Here is a 22,465-nt window from a genome sequence, read left to right as displayed (position 1 = left end):
CGACTAGAACAAAACCCTTGCTTCTACGCATGACGCGTGCCACCTCTATGCTCCTGGTGTCAATTCCCGCTGGTAGCCTTTGATCTCGGATGAAGTCGATAAAAGCCTCTCGCCAGTCCTCCCCCAGCACCATAACCTGTCGATCGGGTTGTTGGGGACCCGCGTCGATGGTTACCTGCGGAGAAGACTTGATGGATGGCTGCTTGAGCTCCGGAACAAAAACTCCCGGTGGAACCTGAGCATGAGTTGACCCCAACTTTGACAAAGTATCTGCACCAACATTGTGCTCCCGTAGCACATGATGAACCTCCAGGCTGGAAATTTTTTTTCCAACTTGCGCACTTCCGGTACATAGGCGTCCATCGTCTCCTTGTTGCAGTCCCACTCTTTATTGACTTGCTGAATGATAAGAAGAGAGTCGCTGTACACAAGTAGTCACTTGATCCCTAGTGATATTGCCAAACGGAGCCCGTGAAGCAAGGCTTCATACTCGGCTTCATTGTTGGATACCTCCCACAGGATCTGAAGGACATACTTCAGTTGCTCGCCCCGTGGAGAAATAAGCAGAACCCTGGCGCCACCGCCATCGAGCTTGAGGGACCCATCAAAGTACATGATCCAGTGCTCCGGCATGTCAACCGGCGTTGGAACTTAATTCTCCCTCCATTCAGCCATAAAATCGACTAAGGCTTGAGACTTGATTGTAGTGCGTGGCTTGAAGTCGATCGACAAAGCCCCCAATTCCACTGCCCACTTTGATATACGCCCCATGGCGTCTTGATTATGAAGAATATCCGCCAATGGGAAATCCGTACTCACAGTGATCTTGTATTCACCGAAATAATGGCGCAGCTTTCTTGATGCGATTAGGATTGCATATCAAAGCTTCTGAATGGCCGGGTACCGGACCTTGGATTCGGAGAGTACCTCGCTGATGAAGTAGACAGGCCTCTGTACTCCAAATGCATGGCCTTCCTCGCCCTGCTCGACTACAATAGCACTGCTGGCAACATGAGTTGTTGCCGCAATGTAAAGCAGTACATCTTCCCCCGGCAATGGCGCTGTAAGGATCGGAGGAGACTGAAGGTGATGTTTCAGATCTTGCAAAGCCTGCTCGGCCTTCTCTGTCCATTGGAACTTATCTTGGTGTTTTAAGAGCTTGAAGAAGGGTAGTCCTCTCTCCCCGAGTAAGGAGATGAACCTGTTCAGGGCTGCCATGCAACCCGTTAATTTCTGCACATCCTTGATTGTGGCAGGAGCCCCCATGTCAGTAATGGCCGAAATCTTTACAGGGTTGGCCTCAATGCTCCGGTTGCTGACGATGAACTCGAGCAATTTCCCTGAAGGTACTCCAAAAATGTACTTGGTTGGGTTGAGCTTCCACCAAAATCCGCGCAAACTGCTGAATGTTTCTTCCAAATCTGTAATCAAATCGCCGGAATCCCTGGTCTTGATGGCCACATCATCCACATAGGCCTCAACGTTCCGATGCAGCTGATCCGCGAAGCACATCTGGATCGCACGCTGGTAGGTTGCTCCTACATTTTTCAACCTGAAGGACATAGTTTTGTAAGCGTATGTCCCATACGGGGTGATGAACGTGGTCTTGATCTGGTCCTCCTCCTTGTGCGCAATCTGATGATATCCTGAATAACAACCAAGGAAGCAAAGAAGGACACAACCAGCCGTCGAGTCGACGACTTGATCAATGCGTGGTAGCCCAAAGTGATCTTTTGGGCAGTGCTTGTTGAGATCAGTGTAGTCAACACACATTCTCCATTCATTGTTCTTTTTTCGTACAAGGACGAGATTAGCTACCCACTCGGGATGGATCACTTCTTTAATGAATCCAGCAGCGAGGAGTTTAGCTATCTCCCGTTTGATGGCCTCACGCTTATCGTGGGCAAACCTTCGCAGGCGTTGCTTTTTAGGCACCGCCTTTGGATGTACATTTAGACTATGCTCGTTCAACTCCCTGGGCACCCCTAGCATATCCGCAGGTTTCCACGCGACTATGTCTCGGTTAGCCCGAAGGAAGCTGACGAGCGCGATTTCCTATTTCTCACCTAAGCCCGCGCTGATGATAGCGGTCTTAGATGAATCACCCTCCTTGAGCTAGATCGTCTTGAGGGCCACGTCATCAGTCGACTAGATGCTTGACTTGCTGGCTTTTCTCGAGGGGATTTCCAGCCCAGACTGGGAGAGTTGCTGTGCGGCCGCGAGTACTTCTCCTGAAGCATCTAGCACACGAGTAGTCGAAGCGTACTGGATTGCCTCCTGATTGCAGTCATACGACTTCTTCAAGTCGCCTTGGAGAGTAAGTACTCCACTTAGTCCTGGCATCTTGAGAAGCAGATAAATGTAATGTGGCACTGCCATAAACTTGGGGAGTGCCGGACGACCCAATATTGCATGGTAAGAAGATTCGAAGCTGGCCACTTCGAATTTGATGAACTCAGTATGGTAGTTCTCCCTTGTGCCGAAGGTGACTGGGAGAACTACCGTACCAAGTGGATGCGCCGCGTTACCTGGGATGATGCCGTAGAAGGGAGACTTGCTCCGAACCAGCATGTCCTTGAAGTCCAAACCCATCTTCCTCAGAGTGCTGGCGAAGATGAGGTGGAGACTGCTCCCACCATCAATGAGCACCTTGGTGAGCCTGACCTCAGCCACCACAGGATCCAGAACCAGAGGAAACTTGCCGGGCTCCGAGAAACTCGTCCACTGATCATCATAGGAGAATGAGATGGGGACCTCCGACCAACGGAGTAGTCGTGGTACCGCCGGCTCGACGGACATGATCTCCCGGAGAAGCAGCTTCTGGTCCCGCCTGGAGTTAAAATCCCCATCTCCCCCGAAGATGACGTTGATGGTCTTCGAAGTGTCCTGGAACTTTGGGTTGCGCCCTTGGTCCTCTTGGTTGTCATCCTCGAGTTCTTTGTCTGCAAGCTTCTTGTACTTCCTACCACCACTAGAGTTGCTGAACGTCCTCCGGAGGTGGTAGCAATCGATGGCCGCGCGATTGGCACCTGGATGCCATGGGCACTTCTTATGCAGGAGCTTCTCGAACTCCTTCTGCGTCGTCGACTTCTTGCCCCGCGAGGGACGATCCACAGCCGTGATGAGATCATCTGGCTTGCGGGTGGACCCGAATAGTCCCACTGGTCTTTGTCGTTGCGGTTGTCGTTTGGGCGCCTCAGATTGCTATCCTGGCGCCGCGGGAACCGCTCCTGCATCTTCTCCTCCTGTTCGGACCAATCGTGCATCATATCATGAAGGCCCGCAACGGTCTTCAGCCTGTTCCGCCCAAAATCCCTGTAGATGCCTGGGTCAGTGATGCCGTTGTAGAAGCAGTCGATGATGTCATCCTCCGAGATGTTCGCGATGGTGGCGCGGACGTCGAAGAAACGTTGTGTGTAGAACCGCAGGAGCTCGCTACGTTCCTGCTTACACTGAGCAAGATTGTGATGAGTACCTACGCGAGCGATCGCTCCCTGGAAGTTGTCGATGAAGACCTTCTTGAGGCGCTCCCAGGAATCGATGGAGTTGCTGCTGAGGCTCTCCAGCCATGAGAGCAGCGCAGGGTCCAAGGCCATCGGGAAATAGACGACCTTGGTGATGTTAGAGCCCCCTGCGCCCTCGATGGCCGTGGAGTAGCAACGTAGCCACTGCTGTGGAGCCTGCTTGCCGTTGTACTTGGTGATGCCAATTGGCTTGAAGTCCTCAGGGTACTTATAGCTGCTGAATTGTGCAGAGAAAGCTGGGAAGCGATCACTGCAATCAGATCCTTCAGTCTCGACTTCTTCATGTAGCTTACGCCTGGGTCGATTACGGACCGCGCATCGCGGCCTTCATTGATGTGCTGGCGCAGGTCTTCTGGGGGAGGCCTATGATTGGCATGTCGCAGGTTGCCCCCTAGAGGTGGCTGCTGCTTCCCGCTAGGGGCCTGGCTCCTGCGAGCGTTGTCGTTGTTGTGGCTGGGCTGAGGTCGAAGGCGTCCAGGCCCTCTGCGCGTAAAGAAGTGCTTGACGCACGTTCGGATCATCGCTGCGCTCGAGAATTGCCGTAACCCTGGCAATGTTGGCCATCGGGGTCCTACAACCCCATTCACTTACGGCGAGGAATTCAGGATCAAGCTCGCGATGCATAGATCGCCTGCGCTCGTTGACCCTCCTTCGCCGAATTGTGCGGGCGCTATTCTTGGCCCTCCGTGCCTCACGATCGGTGTCGTTCTCATCGCCGGTGTTGGCCGTGGCCTCATCTTCAGAGACCGCTTCGAAGTCTACGATGGGGAAGCCACCATCGTCCTCGCCTTCTTCCGCCATTAACACCTGGCGGGAGGTGAGCTCATCAGAGCTCGCATCGACTAGTTCAGTCGACTCTTCCACCACGGTGGCGAGCGGCCTGCCCTCCTGAAAGGGCAAGTGGCTCGAGGTGAGCCACAAGTTGACCCTCAGCCTTGAGTACATTGGAGAGCTCCATGTCCCTCCAATGTACATTTCCCCCCTTCCGGCATGGAGGTGATCATAAGATCACTGGCGCCAAAACAACCCGAAGCCCCCCGGCATGCGGTGGCTTCAGGCCCTCCAACCTGGAGCAGAGAGTCCAGGTCCTTCTCCAGCGCGGAAAGAGACCCAGAGACGCTGGCCTCCTGAAGATCAGTGGTCAGGTTACATAAACCGAGTTGGGGTCGGTTACGCGGGTCCTTGGATTGGGATGATTCCAACCCAAGGGAAGTTGCTGCAGCACTTGATGAAGTCGAGCCGGGGGCTGACTCCATCTTGATCTTTGCAGCGGATGCATGGATCGACAGGTCATCGAGATCATCAACGAACTTGTCGAGGTCGCTGCGAGGATCCGCCGCGGGAGTCTTTAGCTTCATATCGACGAGGAATCGCTGAAAATCGCCCACACCATCTGCGATGCAGATCCACGAGCTAAAAACAAATGTCATGCCCTGAGAGGGAACTGACCTGGGGAATCAGAAAGATGCCATCGAGCTCGCCGGTGGATCTTCGATGCAAACCCCTACCTGGCGCGCCAGCTGTCGGTGTTTTACCGGCTGCCCACCAAGGGATATACCCAAGGTGGTAAGTTTTGGGTGAGGAGACGCCGAGATCAGGAACTCGAAGGTGCAAGGAACACAAAGCTTAGACAAGTTCGGGCCGCTAGGTATGTAATACCCTACGTCCTATATGGTGGTTTGTATTGCCTTTGGTGTAGAATGATCTGGAGATCTTGTTTTGAGAGGGGTCCCTGCCCTCCCTTATATACCCGGGAGGTCAGGGTTACAAAGATACTAACCAATACCAGCTAAGGAATCGTACCAGAACATGTCTCGAGTAGATTCCCTCTGTATCGGTTAGCTCTATCTCCTACTTAAACGGGATAAATAAGAGATAAACGAGATAAATAAGAGATAAGATGAACTTAATCCCTTAAACCTCTTTAAACTACGTTATGTACACAGCCCCATAGCCCTGGGTCTGACAGTTACCCGACAAGCCAAGGGATTACCCTATTTGAAGTACGATGGAGCCCTTAAGAAACGACTTGCACACTTGAGCTAGTGTAATTTAGTTTGGTTCTGCCACAGCTGGTATCAGAGCTAACAAGCGTATTCCGAAGATATGATTGACCTTAGAAGTGCTTTTAGTATAAAATTTGACCAACAAAGTATTTTGCAAAACTACGTTGGTTTCATAAAGGGATTGTGCTTAGTACGTAAAGCCCTAGGGTGATATTTAATAAGGGAATTAGAGGTGGCTATAGTATATATATATATATAACTCTAACTTCTGGCATTACTTTTCTATCACAACTTAAATTTATGCATAACCCAACTTTACATTCTGTAACGACACCTTCGATGATGAGGTAAGAAGGTAAGGATCCTCAGCTAACTGGGGAGTTAGCCTTCCCGTCGGTGATGCGAACCGAACGCTGTTTCTCAAGCAGTCGCCTACTTGAGATGCTGCCAATATATCAACTTGGGTTGGTTATATTAGGAGTAGATAGTTCGGCGCAGGGTATGGCGATCGCTGTTCATACCCCTGCATTTTGCGGTACCCCCGTGAATACGTTGTTCCGATAATGTATGTTAACGTTGTCAGTACGACGGTAATGGTACAGATGCTGTTTCTATAGTGAACAGTAATGATTGGGGATGCTTTCATGACATGCTGGCATGAAAGGTTCATTGGATATATGTTGTGGTTTTCTGCAAGTACACTAACCACGATTACGAAGTTAAGGCGGATAGGACTTATCGACTAGTTATTAGTGAGAGACGTATGTCTAATGCCACTGAAACTAACCACGTAAGTTCGGAGATATTAGGCAATTGTTTTGGTTGTGACGTCGAATAGTACGTGCATGCATAATCCATCCTTAATACACAGTAAATGCATTGTGAATGTTGTACTTTTTAAAAAGTGAATAGAGTGTTGTTCTTCCCTAGTGTGGGTCAATAGGAATTTTTGTGATAGTTTTAGTTGAGTACTTTAAGCATCTATCTGATTTCCAGGTTTTGCTGTTATCTGAATTGATTGTCTCATTCCCTTTACCTTGTGAGTTCTCAGCAGGGTAAATATATCTTACCATTTGCATTCTTGTCGCAGATGGCCGCTCCTTCTAACGTCTCTTGGGATGATGCAGGGCATCTTCATACTAATGCCTAGCATTGGGAAGGTTTTCCTCGTCTTCTATGGGAATCATTAAGTTTGTTCCTCTACACTGAGCCTCCCCAATATGACGGAGTGGAGTATCGAGAAGAAGGTGTTCCTTGATGCAGAGTTAGGATGACGATTCCTCAACATCCTTTCCGTTCCCAGTGGCAGCCCATCGAGGTTGATGTGGTGGGCTACCGTCTAGTCGACACTATCGAGGCTGCTGCTCTGGAGGCTATCCATATCTTCTGCGATCAGCATCCTATGGAGGTTGTCGGGTATCCCATTGGTCTGTTCCCTGCTATAGACTCCAGTGATCCGGAATGGAACTTTCGGATAGCCCATTATGGTCACTTGTTGGGAGATTTGGCCGAAGAAACGATCCGTAGTATCACCAGGTTTATGAATGTTTAGCACCATTATCAGATTTTGCTGCGTCGTAGCATGGGTCAGTTAACTGGTGTGGCTCAAGGTCACTATCGAAGTGCTGACCATCAAGTCACCCAGATAGTGGAGCTTCAAGCCTTGGTTACTCAGAAGGATGAAATCATCGTAGCACGAGATGAGACCATCCTTCATCGAGAAGATCAGATCAACGAGAGTGATGCTATAATCACTCAGCGCAATACAATCATTGAGTTCCTCCAGAAACAAATCCACGACCTGATCCTTGAGGCTGATGATGCCCAGGCTCACATTGAAGAACTGCAGTAGCAACCAGTACCTCCCACTGCACCCGTAGTACCTGAAGGTGGAGAAGAAGACCCGGAGGAAGTCGAGGGAGTTTCGGATCTCAACTCTGAACATGGAGACCCGGAGCCCAATCCTCAGCCAGATTACTCTTCTTCTGGCAGTCAGTCTTCTGTAGGCAATCTCGATGATTTCTAGTTTGTTCAGATCGTCGACCCTTTAGATGCAACCCATGTAAAGTGTAGTGACTTAGGTAGTAATTAGCTTACCTAGACCTTGTGCCATTTGTTGTAATATAGGTGGCCTATGTATGGACCCTTCGGATGTGCGATGTTAAGGACAACCAGAATCAGTGATGTAATATAAGCCTTGTGTTTTATCATCTTGTTCAATATCTCTATTTCTGAAATTAGTTGGTTGAATGGAGTATGTGAATTGCATATCCGAGTGGTGTATCTTCTGAAATTAGGAGTAAGGCTATGTGGTTAATAATGGATATCTCCATTGTTTCAGATGGTTGGAGCCACACACGGAACCCCGGAAGGATTCCCGGCAGATCAGGCCAGCGGTTCCTAACAATCACCACCGCCACCTCCAAATCTAGCTGAAGTTATGGCTCGGCAAACCAAACTTCTCAATCTACTAGTACAGGCACAGCAGAACCAACAACGCCAGCAATCACGAGGAGGTCGTGATGAACCTCAGGTGGCCAGCTACCAAGATTTCTTCAGTACCCAGCCCCCGCTATTCAGCAAAGTTGAGGAGCCCCTTGATGCCGATGCTTGGCTTCGCACCATTGAATCCAAGTTTGCTCTTCTTACGATTCCATGTGCAGACTCTAGCAAGGCTCACTTCGCTGCCCAACAACTACACGGAGCTGCCCGTATCTGGTGGGATAACTATTGTGCCATGCAAGCTGATGGCCATGTTATCTCCTGGGAAGAATTTTGGAATGCTTTCAGAGCACATCATATACTCGAAGGACTGATGGAGCGGAAACTGAATGAGTTCTTGGCACTTACCCAAGGCACCCGCACCGTACTACAATATGCACAGGCTTTTAATCACCTGTGTCAGTACGCGGGCTATCATGCGGATAGTGACACCAAGAAGCAAGATCGTTTTCGTCGGGGCTTGAGCACTAAGCTCAAAGAACGTCTGAACCTTGTAAAGGAAAATACCTTTAGTGAGCTGGTTAACATGACCCTGACCCAGGAGGATTGCATCACGGCACAACGTGCCGAAAAGAAGCGAAGGATTTCCACTGGACCCGCCGGCGTTCAACCCTCGCGGTGTCGATTTGTTCAGAATGCACCGCCTAGAGCGCCACAGCGGAATGCTCCGTTGGGCAGACTGGTTTTCAGGCCGCCTCAGCAACAAGGAGGGTATAGAACTCCCGTACCTCCGCAACAGCCACAACAACTTGGCCCACAGCCAAATGTTCAACAAGTCCAACAGAGAAGCAGTACTTATCGCTGTTTCAATTGCGAGAGTGTGGATCACTTCATTAGAGATTGTCCACGGCCCAAGAAACCTAATCAAGGGCAGAGTTCCAATCAGAATAACCAGAACAAGGGCAAGAGGCGATGATGCAAGTCCGGCAAGGGCGAGTTAACTTCACCACCCTTGCAGAACTTCCTGATGGAGCCTCCGTCATGTCGGGTACATTCTCTATTCACCACAAACCAGTTGTTACATTATTTGATTCAGGAGCAACTCATAGTTTTATTAGTAACAACTGTGGTACCCGAATAGGACTTGATCTTTGTCCTACCCAGGAGGCATATATGATTTCTACCCCCGGAGGAAAGATCACTTCCAACCAAATGGTTAGAAGTGTGCCAATTCAGTTTGGTAGTAAAATAATCAAAACTGATTTGGTTTTGTTAAACTTAGAGGGTATTGATGTTATACTTGGGACAAATTGGATGACTGAACATAAAGTACTGCTAGACATCTCTTCCCGAGTTATTGAGATTAATTCACAACATCAAGGAGCCACGACCCTCTATCTGCCTCAGCAAGAATATCTCCATTCTTGTGCCTATGCTATCACAGACATTAAAGTAAAAGATATTCCTGTAGTCTGTGAGTATCCCGATGTCTTTCCAGACGACTTGCCTGGAATGCCACCAGACAGAGACATCGAGTTCATCATTGAACTTCAACCTGGCACCGCTCCTATTTCAAAGAGACCATATCGTATGCCTCCAAATGAGTTGGCTGAGCTAAAAATCCAACTCCAAGATCTTCTTGACAAAGGTTTCATACGCCCAAGTGCTTCACCTTGGGGTTGTCCTGCTCTCTTTGTAAAGAAGAAGGACAATAGCCTAAGGCTATGTGTCGATTATCGTCCGCTCAATGCGGTCACTATCAAAAATAAGTACCCTCTTCCCCGCATTGATATCTTATTCGATCAACTAGCTGGAGCTAAGGTCTTTTCCAAGATTGACTTATGCTCCGATTATCATCAGATCAAAATCAAGCCTTGTGACATTCCAAAAACGGCTTTCTTGACCAGATATGGATTATATGAATATCTGGTTATGTCCTTTGGGCTTAATAACGCACTGGCATATTTCATGTATCTCATGAATTCAGTCTTTATGCCGGAACTCGACAAATTCGTCGTGGTCTTCATCGATGATATTCTGATATATTCCAAGACTAATGAAGACCATGCTAATCATATACGTGTCGTTCTTCAACGACTACGTGATCATCGCCTTTACGCCAAATTCTCAAAATGTGAATTCTAGCTGGATAGTGTGAAATGTTTAGGACATACTATCTCCAGTGAAGGCATATCGGTTGACCCAACCAAAGTTCAGGAGGTTATGGATTGGAAGCCTCCAACTTCAGTCCATCAAATTCGAAGTTTCCTTGGATTGGCGGGATACTATCACCGGTTCATTCCTAACTTCTCCAAAATAGCCAAACCTATGACTGAGCTACTTAAGAAAGAGGTTAAGTTCTGTTGGAACGACAAATGCGAAGAAGCATTTCACACCTTGAGAAAACTTCTAACCACTGCTCCAGTGTTAGCTCAGCCAGATAATACCCAGCCTTTTGATGTCTATTGCGATGCTTCTGGAACTGGACTTGGTTGTGTTCTTATGCAAAACAACCGGGGCATTGCTTATGCATCCCGAGCACTCCGAAATCATGTGCAAAACTACCCAACTCATGATCTTGAATTGGCAGCAGTTATTCATGCTCTCAAGATCTGGAGACATCATCTTATGGGTGCTAAGTGTAACATCTACACTGACCATAAGAGCCTCAAATATATCTTTACCCAAGCTGACCTAAATATGAGGCAAAGGCGTTGGTTAGAACTGATCAAAGACTATGATCTTGAGGTACACTACCATCCTGGCAAAGCCAATGTGGTTGCGGATGCACTTAGCCGCAAGGCACATTGTCATTGCTTATCCATAGAAACTTTCAGTGACACTCTCTGCAATCAGATGAGAAAACTCAATCTAGAGATTATCCCTCAAGGTAGTCTAAATCTATTGTCGATCGAATCTACTCTTCAAGATAGAATCATCATGTCGCAATTACATGATGAAGGTATCAAAATTATCAAGTTAAAACTATCTCAGGGAGAAGCCAAATATAAGTGTTTTCGCACCGATCATCAAGGAGTTCTATGGTTCAACAATCGTATTGTTGTACCTAAGGATCATCTTCTTCGTAAACAAATCCTTGATGAAGCACATCTATCTAAATTCTCTATTCATCCTGGTAGTACCAAAATGTATCAAGATCTTCGATAAAATTTCCGGTGGACTAGGATGAAAAGAGAAATTGCTAAATATGTATCCGAGTGCGATACGTGTCAGAGAGTCAAAGCCAGTCATTTAAAAGCATCTGGTACACTCCAACCACTACCCATTCCGTCATGGAAGTGGGAAGACATTAGTATGGATTTCATTATCGGTCTTCCTAACACGTCCCAAAAACATGACTCCATATGGGTAATCATTGATAGACTTACTAAGACTGCTCATTTTCTTCCCGTGCATACCACTTATTCTGCTAAGAAGTATGCCGAAGTCTATCTTGATCAAATTGTTCGATTGCATGGTGTCCCTAAGACCATCATTTCTGATCGAGGGGCCCAATTCATTGCATGCTTCAGGGAACAACTGCAGTATGCTCTTGGAACCAAACTCATTCGAAGTTCTGCGTATCATCCCTAGACTGATGGACAGACTGAACGAGTCAACCAAATTCTTGAAGACATGCTCCGAGCTTGTATTATTCACTATGGTGCAAGCTAGGACAAGTGTCTTGCCTTAGCCGAGTTCTCTTATAACAATAGCTATCAATCTAGTCTTCAAATGGCTCCCTTTGAAGCGTTATACGGTCGAAGATGTCGAACTCTTTTGAGTTGGTCTGAAACCGGCGAACGCAAAATCTTTGGACCAGATCTAGTTATCGAAGCCGAAGATAAGGTCAAGGTTATTCAAGTCAACCTTAAAATAGCCCAGTCTAGACAAAAAAGTTATGCAGATCAAATAAGGAAACCTCTGCAATTCCAAGTTGGGGATTTTGTCTATCTCCGAGTATCTCCTACTAAGGGTGTTCAGCGTTTCAGCATAAAAGGAAAGTTAGCACCCCGATATGTCGGACCCTTCGAGATTCTTGAAGTCTGTGGCCCAGTGGCTTACAGAATTCATCTTCCATCTCAATTGGCTGCCATTCATGATGTCTTCCATATCTCTCAACTCAAGAAATGTATCAAAGTACCTACGGAGATTGTTGAAGCACCCGCCATTGAGATTGAACCTGATCTATCTTACACCGAACAACCTATCCAAATCCTGGATACCAAAGAAAGAGTCACTAGAAGGAAAAAGATTAAGATGTATAAGATCTTATGGGATCATCACACCGAAGAAGAAGCAACTTGGGAAATGGAATCCTATCTTCAACGAAATTTCCCAACCTTCCTTCCAACCAATTCCCAAATCTAATCGTCCGATTCTATTCTGCTTCAGAATCTCGGGATGAGATTCTTTTTAGGGGGGAAGGCTGTAACATTCAGGTATTTAGAATTTTAAACACTAGATCTTAGTGTTAAGTGTGCATTTTTGATTTTGTTTATGTGTGTTCAAAATGAGGTGCAAAGGGAAAAAGGGTGTTTATGTAATTTTAAAAAAATGTGGGCCCTTTAGTGCTAATTGGATAAGAATGGGAGGTAGCATCAAAACCTAGGAAAAATGTGACACTAGGTGTAAAATTTATATCGCCATAGGAAAGAAAGTGCAATAGATATGTTAAATTCTAGGAAAATTGGGTCTTTATGTAAAAATAAGGACCTAGATGTGATTAATGCAAAAACATTGGTCCTTTTATGCAAAATTATTGAAGTATAAAAGTAACTTTCAAAGTTTACTTAGGGCCAAAATGTAAGAATACAAGTCATCATGACATTGCATGAAAACTTGCAAATGTGTCCAAAATTACAGGAAATCTACCTTAGTAAGGACAAAACCTATTCAATTCTACTTTTGTTCAAAATTTAAAATGTAAAGCTGTATACTTTAGCTTTTTAAACTTGAACCTTAAAGCAATGTTGTAGGGCTTGAAAAACTCTACAACTTTTATTTTGGGCATTTCCTCATTAGACTTTTAGATCAATAGAAAATTTTACTTTACCAAGAGGTCCTTGAGATTTTTGAAATTTCCAAACAGGCCCCCCGGACCCCCCTTCTTTCTTCTTCCTCTGGCACATGCTGCTCTACTCTGCCCCCCTCCCTCTGCCGCCGGTGCAAAGCACCCCGCTGTGACAGTTCGTGTACTTGTAATGTTAGACATATATTTTGTTAGTGTGAAATATGTGTTGTTTGTATAAAGCTTATGAGTGTTTATGTGAAGCTTTTGAAAATTTAAAGTGCAAGTAAAAAGGGTATTTTTGTAATTACAGAAAAAAAATCTAGGGTTGTTTTTGCAAAATGTATTTGGAGAAGGATAATTTCGAAATAAGTGAAAGGTGGTTTTGTAAACATGTTTTTCTTATGTTATTCCTTGTAAAAAAATATATATGTTTATTTGAAAGTTGTATTTGAAATGTGTGTGTGTTGAAGTGTGTAAAAATTTTTGGTAAAATGGTGAAAATAAGGGTATTTATGTAATTTTATAAAAGTACAAGTCCTTTTATGCAAATGTTTGATTTACAAAAGTAACTTTCAAAATTACTCAGGACTAAAGTGTAAAAGTGCGAGTCATCATGACATGTCTATCCAATCATTATGACGAGTCTATCTCGTCATCATGACGTGTCATAAATGCTTGCATTTAGGTCCTGAATTTTATAAAATTTCATTCTTTAGGACGAAAGCAATTCAAATCCGATTTTTTTTCAAAGATTCGCGTGTAAAAATATAAGTTTTGAGTTTTTGAACTTGAGCCCAAAAGCAATGTTGTAGAGTTTGAAAAACTCTCCAACTTTCGTTTTGGGCATCTCTCCATTAGGGTTTTAAATCAACGTGAAATTTTGTTTTACAGAAAGGCCCTCGCAGTTTTCTGTATTTATGCATAGGTCCTTGGGAAATCTCTTTTCCCCTTCTCCTCTGTTCCCTTGTCCCTGGCCCTTATCTTCTTCCCCACCGGCAGCACAGCTTCCTCCTCATCCACTCCCTCTCTCTCTCTCCTCCTCCACTCGGTTCGGCATGGGCGGCACAGGAAGCAGGAAGCGCACGCGCAGGCGCTTGGCAAGCGGGCCGGCACAGACGCGCAGGCGCACAAGCGGCGACGGCGGCCGGTGCTGGGCCAGGGGCGCGGCTCAGGAAGCAGCGGGGGCCGGGCAAGTGCGGGGGCCCCGAGCGGCGCAGGCAGGCGGCCCAAGCAGCAGGCAGGCTGGCGGGCCCAGGCGGCGGCCGTAGGAGCCAGGCGCGCGCGGCGGGCGGCTCGGCTGGCGGTGTGCGGGCCGGCGCAGGTGCTCGGAGGGAGCGGGTTCAAGCAGCTGCAGCAGGCCGGCGGCCCGCGGACGCGTGGCCCAGGTGGCGTGCAGGTGGGCGCCGGGCATGTGGGCGCGGAGGCGCAGGAGCCAGAGTGGATCCAGGAGCAGGTGCACGCGAAGTGGAGCAGCGCGCGGCTCAGACGGTGATGGTGCTGGAGCAGAGCGTGTGGGAGCAGACCGTGCAGGTGGAGCCACGACGCAGGCAGCAAGCGACGCAAGCGGGTTGGTGCGCGGCGCTGGCGACGTTGAGGTGGAATAGTGCAGCGGCCACAATAGGCAGAGCAGCTCGGCGCCGAGCGGGTGGCGCGAGCGTGTACGCGATGGCGCACGGAAGTTGACGGTGTGGGCAGATGTTGGGCGGAACACGCGCGGAGGGCGCTCGAGGCGCGGTTGGCGCGCGCGCGAGTGGCTCGGCCGGGGCTGGAGTTGGCCGAGGTGGCGCGAGCACGCGTGGAGGCGCGCGGGAGTGAACCAGATGGGCGAAACAGGCGATTGTAAGCATCTAGGCCCTCAAGGTATGTTTCGGTGATTAATGACAACCATTATTGTGACTAATGAGCTTGTGCAGATTTATAGATCATTATCGCTCATTTGGTTATATGTCAAAAGAGGCCCCTAATTTTCATTATTCAAAAAGGCGATCTCGGCATTCAACTCAATAATATGTCAAGACTAAGGATCTTTCTAGTCCTAAGTGTCATAAGGTTGAGAAGGACACTTAGGTTAGTATAGGTTTTATAGTTTTATAGTGATCGCACTATTAAGAGGGGTTTTAGGCTTAGTAACTTGAGCATGGACATGGTCATTTGAAAATGGATGCACACAATGGTCACTCAGGTTTCTAGAAGCTCAAATAAGTGGTTCTCGACTTATATCTCAAGAATATTTGGATTTCATTCAAGACTCAAGTCAGAAAAGGCAAAAACAGGAAAATCCTTAACACCGGTTTAACCGACGCCTCAAGTTTTCTATACGTCGGTTAAACGAGGTCAGCAGTTCTGGACAAGTCAATACAACGGTTAAACCGACGATATTTGAAATTGGACGTCGGTGCAGTTGTCCAGTGACTTGGTTTTTCAGTTGTTCAATGGATGACTACACTCACCGGTTAAACCGATGCAACGACGGTTAATCTGCCCAAGCTGTAACGGCTAGTTGTCAGAAGGGGCAGTTTACATTCACCGGTTAAACCGATGATGACTATTGGAGGGACGTCGGATTAACCGGCGCTACGCAGTTTTCTGGCAGCTTTTTCTCCAACGGCTCTATTCGTGTGAGCTGCCTATATATACCCCTCCAATGGGTCATTCTACTACTCTTGACACCAGGCAACATCCAAACACTCATACATTAGTCAAGAGCCACCTTGAGCTTCATCATTTCATACACTTGTTCATTCAATCATTCAAGAAGCAAGATTAAGGACTTGAGTAGAGAGAAGCTTGTGTGCATCCATTCTTGGTGATTGGTTCTTGCTCAAGTGAAGACCTTAGCTTGTTACTCTTGGTGATTGGCATCACCTAGGCGATCTTGGTGATCGAGGTGATTCTCGCGGAGCTTGCCAAGGATTGTGGAAGCCCGAAGAAGAAGATTGTACGTGGCTTGATCTCCACCACACCGGGATGGTGAACGGAGACTCTTAGTGAGCGCCCTCGTCTTGGTGACTTGGGAGGTGACAATACTCTTTGTGAGTGTCACAACGTGGATTAGGGGTGTGTGCCAACACATCGATACCACGGAAAAAATCCGGTTGTCCCTTGTCCACTTTACTTATTCAAGCATTATCTTTCTTGCAAATACTTTCATGTGCTTGATATAGGGATCATTACTTTGCTCTACCTTGCTAGGCTTTACCTCTTTTTATCCTTCCTAGCTTGCGTAAGTAGTTTAGTTGCCCGGTTGGTGAATTGGTGCCTTTCTAGATTTGCATAGGTTAAGGTTGCTTTATCTTGTTTTAGAAATTGAAAAAGGCCCAATTCACCCCCCCTCTTGGTCCATCGATCCTTTCAATTGGTATCAGAGCCACGTTGCTCATTTGGATCATTAGGCTTCATCGCCTAGAGCTATGGCCAAGATGGGTGGTTCGCCGCCTCACTTCGAGGGCAAGAACTTTGCCTATTGGAAAGTTCGCATGGCCGCATACCTTGATGCGATTGCCCCCGAAGTGTGGTCGGCAACTAAAGTCGGGTTCACCGGAACTCCCACCCCCGAACAATTAAAATGGAATGCTAAAGCTAGAAATGCAATTTTCGAAGCTATTAGTGAGGAGGTCTTTGCTAGAGTAAATGGCATGGACCTAGCAAGTGATATTTGGAAGGAGCTCATTGAAATTCATGAAGGTTCCACCAAAGTTCGTGAGCAAAAATATCACTTGTTTAGAGCTAAGTATGATTCCTTTAAAATGCTAGCTCATGAAAATTGCAATGATATGTATTCTCGCTTGAATGTCATTGTCAAGGACATTAATGCACTTGAAATTTCCAAAATTGACAGTGCATCCATCAATCGCAAGATCCTCATGCTCCTCCCAAAGCCCAAGTATAACATCATCAATGCTATGCTTCAAAAGGAGGATCTTGACACAATGGAAGTAGGAGAACTTATGGGCGAAATTCACGCTCATGAAATGAGCATTCTTGGTATGTCCGAAGAGCCAACTTCAAGCAAGTCAATTGCTCTAAAGACCAAGACAAACAAATCCCGCAAGCTCAAGATGGTCAAACAAGACTCAAGCTCAAGCAATAAAGAAGATGATCATCATGAGAGCTCATCCGATGTTGAAGATGATGGAGAACTTGCTCTCATGATGAGAAAGTTCACACGCTTAAATGAGAAGATCAATAAGAAGGGTTTCAACTTTGACTCCAAAAAGGGAATGTTCCGGCCAATGGATGTCAAGAACAAGATTTGCTACAATTGTGGCGAAAAAGGGCACATCCGTCCAAATTGCCCCAAGCCGGATAAAAGAAACAAGGACAACAAGAGCAAGCATCGCCATGATTCAAGCGATGATGAAGAAGAGGAAAGAAAGAACAAAAACAAGAGATTTGGGAAGAAAAAGACCCATGATAAGAAGACCGAGCTCTTCCCAAAGAAGAAAGGGCACACCAAGAAAAGTTTCTTGGTGGAAAAACAAGAGTGGGTGACCGATGTCTCATCAAGCAAAGACTCAAGTGATGAAGAAGACATCGTCACCATCGCCCTCACCAATGAAGAACCATCTCTACCTCCGCCTCCTATGTGCCTCATGGCAAAAGGTAACACAAAGGTATGTGAGGTAGATAGTGAAGATGATAGTATTGAAGAGCTTGATCCTAATGAATTCACTAACCTCATCAATGAGTATACATCCGTCATCAAGAGGGAAAAGGGCAAAGTCAAAATTCTTGAGAGCACTCATGCCAAGTTAGAGCTTGCCCACTTCGACTTACTTGGTAAGTACAATGACTTGCTCAAAAAGCGCAATGAGTCACTTGTACTTGCTAAGCAAGTTGAAGAGAGCCACAAAAAGCTCAAACAAGAGCATAGGGAGTTGGCTCACAAGTATCAAGAACTTGAATTTGCCTATGAAGTTATTGACCCAAGTCTTGAGAAAGTTGCTCATAAAAAGGTCAATGCTTCTACTTCATGTGATGACCTACTCATTGATGCAAATGCCACTAATGTTGTGCCCAAGCTTGCCTCTTCTAGGGAAAAGGAATTGATGGATCAAGTGGCAAGCCTCAAGAGTAGTGTGGAGAAACTCTCAAGAGGAGAATACATCCACAAGGAGATTCTCTTCAACAATGCCCGTGACTATGGCAAGAGAGGTCTTGGTTCATTTCCGGAGCCAAACATGGCTACAACCCCTTCTCCGAAAATCAAGACAAGCTTCATCAAGGAAGTGGGTTCATATTGCCAACATTGCCAAGTCACCGGGCACCACACTAGGGAGTGCACCTTACCATCACGTCCTCTTCCTAAATTACCCAAGAATTACTCATCAATGTTCCAAAATAACCATTTTCTCTTGAGTAAAGTGAAGGGCAAGTTGAAGGCCAAGTTCATTGGCAAAATTGCTAAGGAGTCAAAGAAGAAGCTCCCCAAGCAACTTTGGGTCCCAAAAGCTCTTTGTCACACATGTGCAAGGCCCAAAGCTTGTTTGGGTTCCTAAAACTCAAAAATGAATTCTCATGTGTGTAGGTGAACTACAAAGCCGGTGGAAAACATTGGGTACTTGATAGCGGTTGCTCTCAACACATGACCGGCAATGATAGCATGTTCACCTCTCTTGAAGACCTCGGCGATCATGAACATGTCACCTATGGTGATAACTCAAAGGGGAAAGTCTTAGGTTTGGGTAGAATTGCAATTTCAAAAGATTTATCCATTTTAAATGTTTTGTTTGTAGAAGCACTTAGTTTTAATCTTATTTCTATTGCACAATTATGTGATCTTGGACTAACGTGTGCCTTTGACAAGAATGGTGTTGTAGTGACTCATGAAAAAGACAAGTCATTGGTATTCACGGGGTTTAGGCATGGCAATATCTATTTGGTGGATTTCTCTTCAAAGCAAACAAGCACCATGACTTGCCTCTTCACCAAGTCGTCTCTTGGGTGGCTTTGGCATAGAAGAATTGCTCATATTGGCGTGAGCAACCTCAAGAAAGCCCACAAGAAAGGAATGATCACCGGCATAAAGGACGTCACATTTGACAAGAACAAGTTATGCAAAGCATGTCAAGCCGGGAAGCAAGTTGCAACTCATCATCCTATCAAGACGATGTTGTCTACCTCCAAGCCGCTCGAGCTACTACACATGGATCTCTTTGGTCCAACTTCATACAAGAGCATTGGTGGTAACCTCTATTGCCTAGTAATTGTTGATGATTTTTCACGTTACACTTGGGTCATGTTTCTAGGCGATAAGGGTGAAACTCCGGAAATCTTCAAGTCATTTGCAAGAAAAGCTCAAAGGGAATACAATTCCCCAATTGTGAAGATTCGGAGTGACAACGGCACCGAGTTCAAAAATATGAAGATTGAAGAATGGTGCGATGAAGAAGGAGTCAAACATGAGTTTTCCGCCACCTACACGCCTCAACAAAATGGAGTGGTGGAAAGAAAGAACAAGACACTCATCACCCTAGCAAGAGCAATGTTGGATGATTATGGCACGTCCAAGAAGTTTTGGGCGGAAGCAATCAACACGGCGTGTCATGCATCCAACCGAGTGTATCCTCACCGACTCCTCAAGAAAACTCCATATGAGCTCATCACCGGGAGGAAACCAAATATATCATACTTTCGAGTCTTTGGTTGCAAATGCTTCATTTATAAGAAGAAAAGGCTCGGTAAGTTTGAAAGTAGATGTGATGAAGGTTTCTTTCTTGGTTATGCATCAAACTCCAAAGCATATAGAGTATTCAATCAAACCTCCGGGTTAGTTGAAGAAACATGTGATGTGGAGTTTGATGAATCTAATGGCTCCCAAGAGGAGGTTGTTGGCTATGAAAATGTAGGGGATGAAGAGATTGAAGAAGCCTTAAAGAAGATGTCCATTGGGGATATCAAGCCGGAGGAGGTGCATGAAGACAATGATCAAGGGGGAGGAACTTCCTCATCTTTGCCAAACACCTCCACGGCACCCCAAGTGGATAAAGATCAAGATAAAGTTGATCCACTACCTCAAGAAAATGTGTCAACGCCAACACCCCAAGTCCAAGAACAAGAAGAGCAAAATGTTCCACCACAAGCACAAGTCACTCATGATCCACCCCAACAAGCATCCACGCAAATACCGCTAGTGAAGCATGGTCGCATCTCCAAGGATCATCCAATTGGTCAAATCATTGGTAGTCCTTCCAAAGGAGTAAGAACTCGCTCTAAGTATGCTTCATTTTGCGAACATCACTCGTTTGTTTCTTGTATTGAACCCACTAGCATAGAGGAAGCACTTGAGGACTCGGATTGGGTGATGGCAATGCAAGAAGAGTTGAACAATTTCACCCGCAATAAAGTATGGGTCCTCGAAGCTCCTCCAAAAGATAAGAACATCATCGGCACAAAGTGGGTCTTTCGAAACAAGCAAGATGAACATGGGGTGGTGGTACGCAACAAAGCAAGACTTGTGGCAAAAGGGTTTTCTCAAGTCGAAGGTTTGGATTTTGGTGAAACTTTTGCTCCGGTCGCAAGACTTGAAGCTATCCGCATTCTTCTTGCTTACTCTTCACATCATAATATTAAGTTATATCAAATGGATGTGAAAAGTGCTTTCTTAAATGGCTTTATTAACGAACTTGTTTATGTTGAGCAACCTCCTGGATTTGAAGATCCGAGGAATCCCAACCATGTTTATAGGTTGCACAAGGCACTCTACGGGCTCAAACAAGCTCCAAGGGCTTGGTATGAGAGGCTTCGTGACTTCCTAATCATGCAAGGCTTCAAGATCGGGAGGGTGGACACCACTTTGTTCACAAAAGACGTCAACGGGGATCTTTTCATTTGTCAAATTTATGTTGACGATATTATCTTTGGCTCAACTAATGATTTACTAAGCCATGAGTTTGCTACCATGATGTCTAGAGAATTCGAGATGTCCATGATTGGCGAATTGACTTTCTTCCTTGGTTTTCAAGTCAAACAAATGAAAGAAGGGACATTCATCTATCAAGAAAAATATACTAAAGATATCTTGAAGAAATTCAAGATGGATGAATGCAAGCCAATTAAGACTCCCATGGCTACAAATGGGCATCTCGACTTGGATGTGGACGGTAAACCAGTTGATCAATCCCTCTATCGTTCTATGATAGGGTCTTTGCTTTACCTTACCGCATCTAGGCCCGATATAATGTTTAGTGTGTGCTTGTGTGCCCGTTTTCAAGCTAACCCTAAGGAATCACACCTTTCTGCTGTGAATAGGATCCTTCGGTATCTCAAGCACACTCCTAGCATAGGCTTGTGGTACCCCAAAGGCGCTAGCTTAGATCTCTTGGGATACTCGGATTCGGATTTTGCCGGAAGCCGTGTGGATCGCAAGAGTACCTCCGGGGGTTGCCACTTGCTTGGGCGTTCTCTAGTTTCTTGGTCGAGTAAGAAGCAAAATTCCGTGGCTTTGTCCACCGCGGAAGCGGAATATATAGCAGCCGGTGCATGTTGTGCCCAAATTCTATATATGAAGCAAACCCTTTTGGACTTTGGTGTGAAACTAGGAAAAATACCACTCCTTTGTGACAATGAAAGTGCCGTAAAAATTGCCAAGAATCCGGTTCAACACTCTCGCACAAAGCACATTGATATTCGCCATCACTTCTTGCGTGATCACGAAGCCAAGGGGGACATTTCCCTTCAAGGTGTGAGATCCGAGGAGCAATTGGCGGATATTTTCACAAAACCTTTAGACGAGAGTACCTTTGTTAGGCTAAGAAATGAGCTTAATGTATTAGATGCGGCAAACGTCATGTAAATTGCCATGTCATATAGAAAAATGCATACATATAGGACACTTGTCTAACCATGGCAAGATAGTGATGAGCAAGGGTTTAGCTAGAGGTGGTGGTCCACCTGTTTTCCTCTAGGCTTGTAGAAAGGCTCATCATGAAGAAGCTTTCCGTGGGATCAAACTTGACAAGTAGAATTTAAATTCTCGCTATGCATTTCTTGTCATATAGTTGTGCACCTCATGTTTACCTTTCTTTCGCATGTGATTGTAGTTTGCACTATCATTGCATGCGTAAAGGTCACAAAGGAGATCACTTGATGAAAATGAGACTTGTTTTACGTGCAAGATCTTAATTCATGAGAAGTGAAAAGAGTAAAGTGTTAGGTGCGTTATTGCCTAGTGAGCAATGTCGTGATGAGTATGAAGCTTCCCTTCTTCAATATTCCTACGACATAGCCCATACATTTTAATTTGGCACTTTGTCTCTCTTGCGACTTTTTCCTTGATTTTGAAAATAAAAATTATTCAAGCTATTAAGCTATCCTATTTACTTTGAGGGGTAAAGTCGCCTATGCAAGTCCATTAACTTGAGTTTAGTTGGATCTTATAAGTTCATTGGACTTAGCATAGAAAAGTGAGCTGAGAGAGGTTTTTGGGTTCACCGGTTAAACCGACGTTCAATGGATCTATACCCATCGGTTCAACCGGC

This window comes from Panicum hallii, chromosome 9 (genome assembly GCF_002211085.1).
Source record: "Panicum hallii strain FIL2 chromosome 9, PHallii_v3.1, whole genome shotgun sequence".
Classification (NCBI taxonomy): Eukaryota; Viridiplantae; Streptophyta; class Magnoliopsida; order Poales; family Poaceae; genus Panicum; species Panicum hallii.
This window is presented reverse-complemented; position numbering follows the sequence as displayed.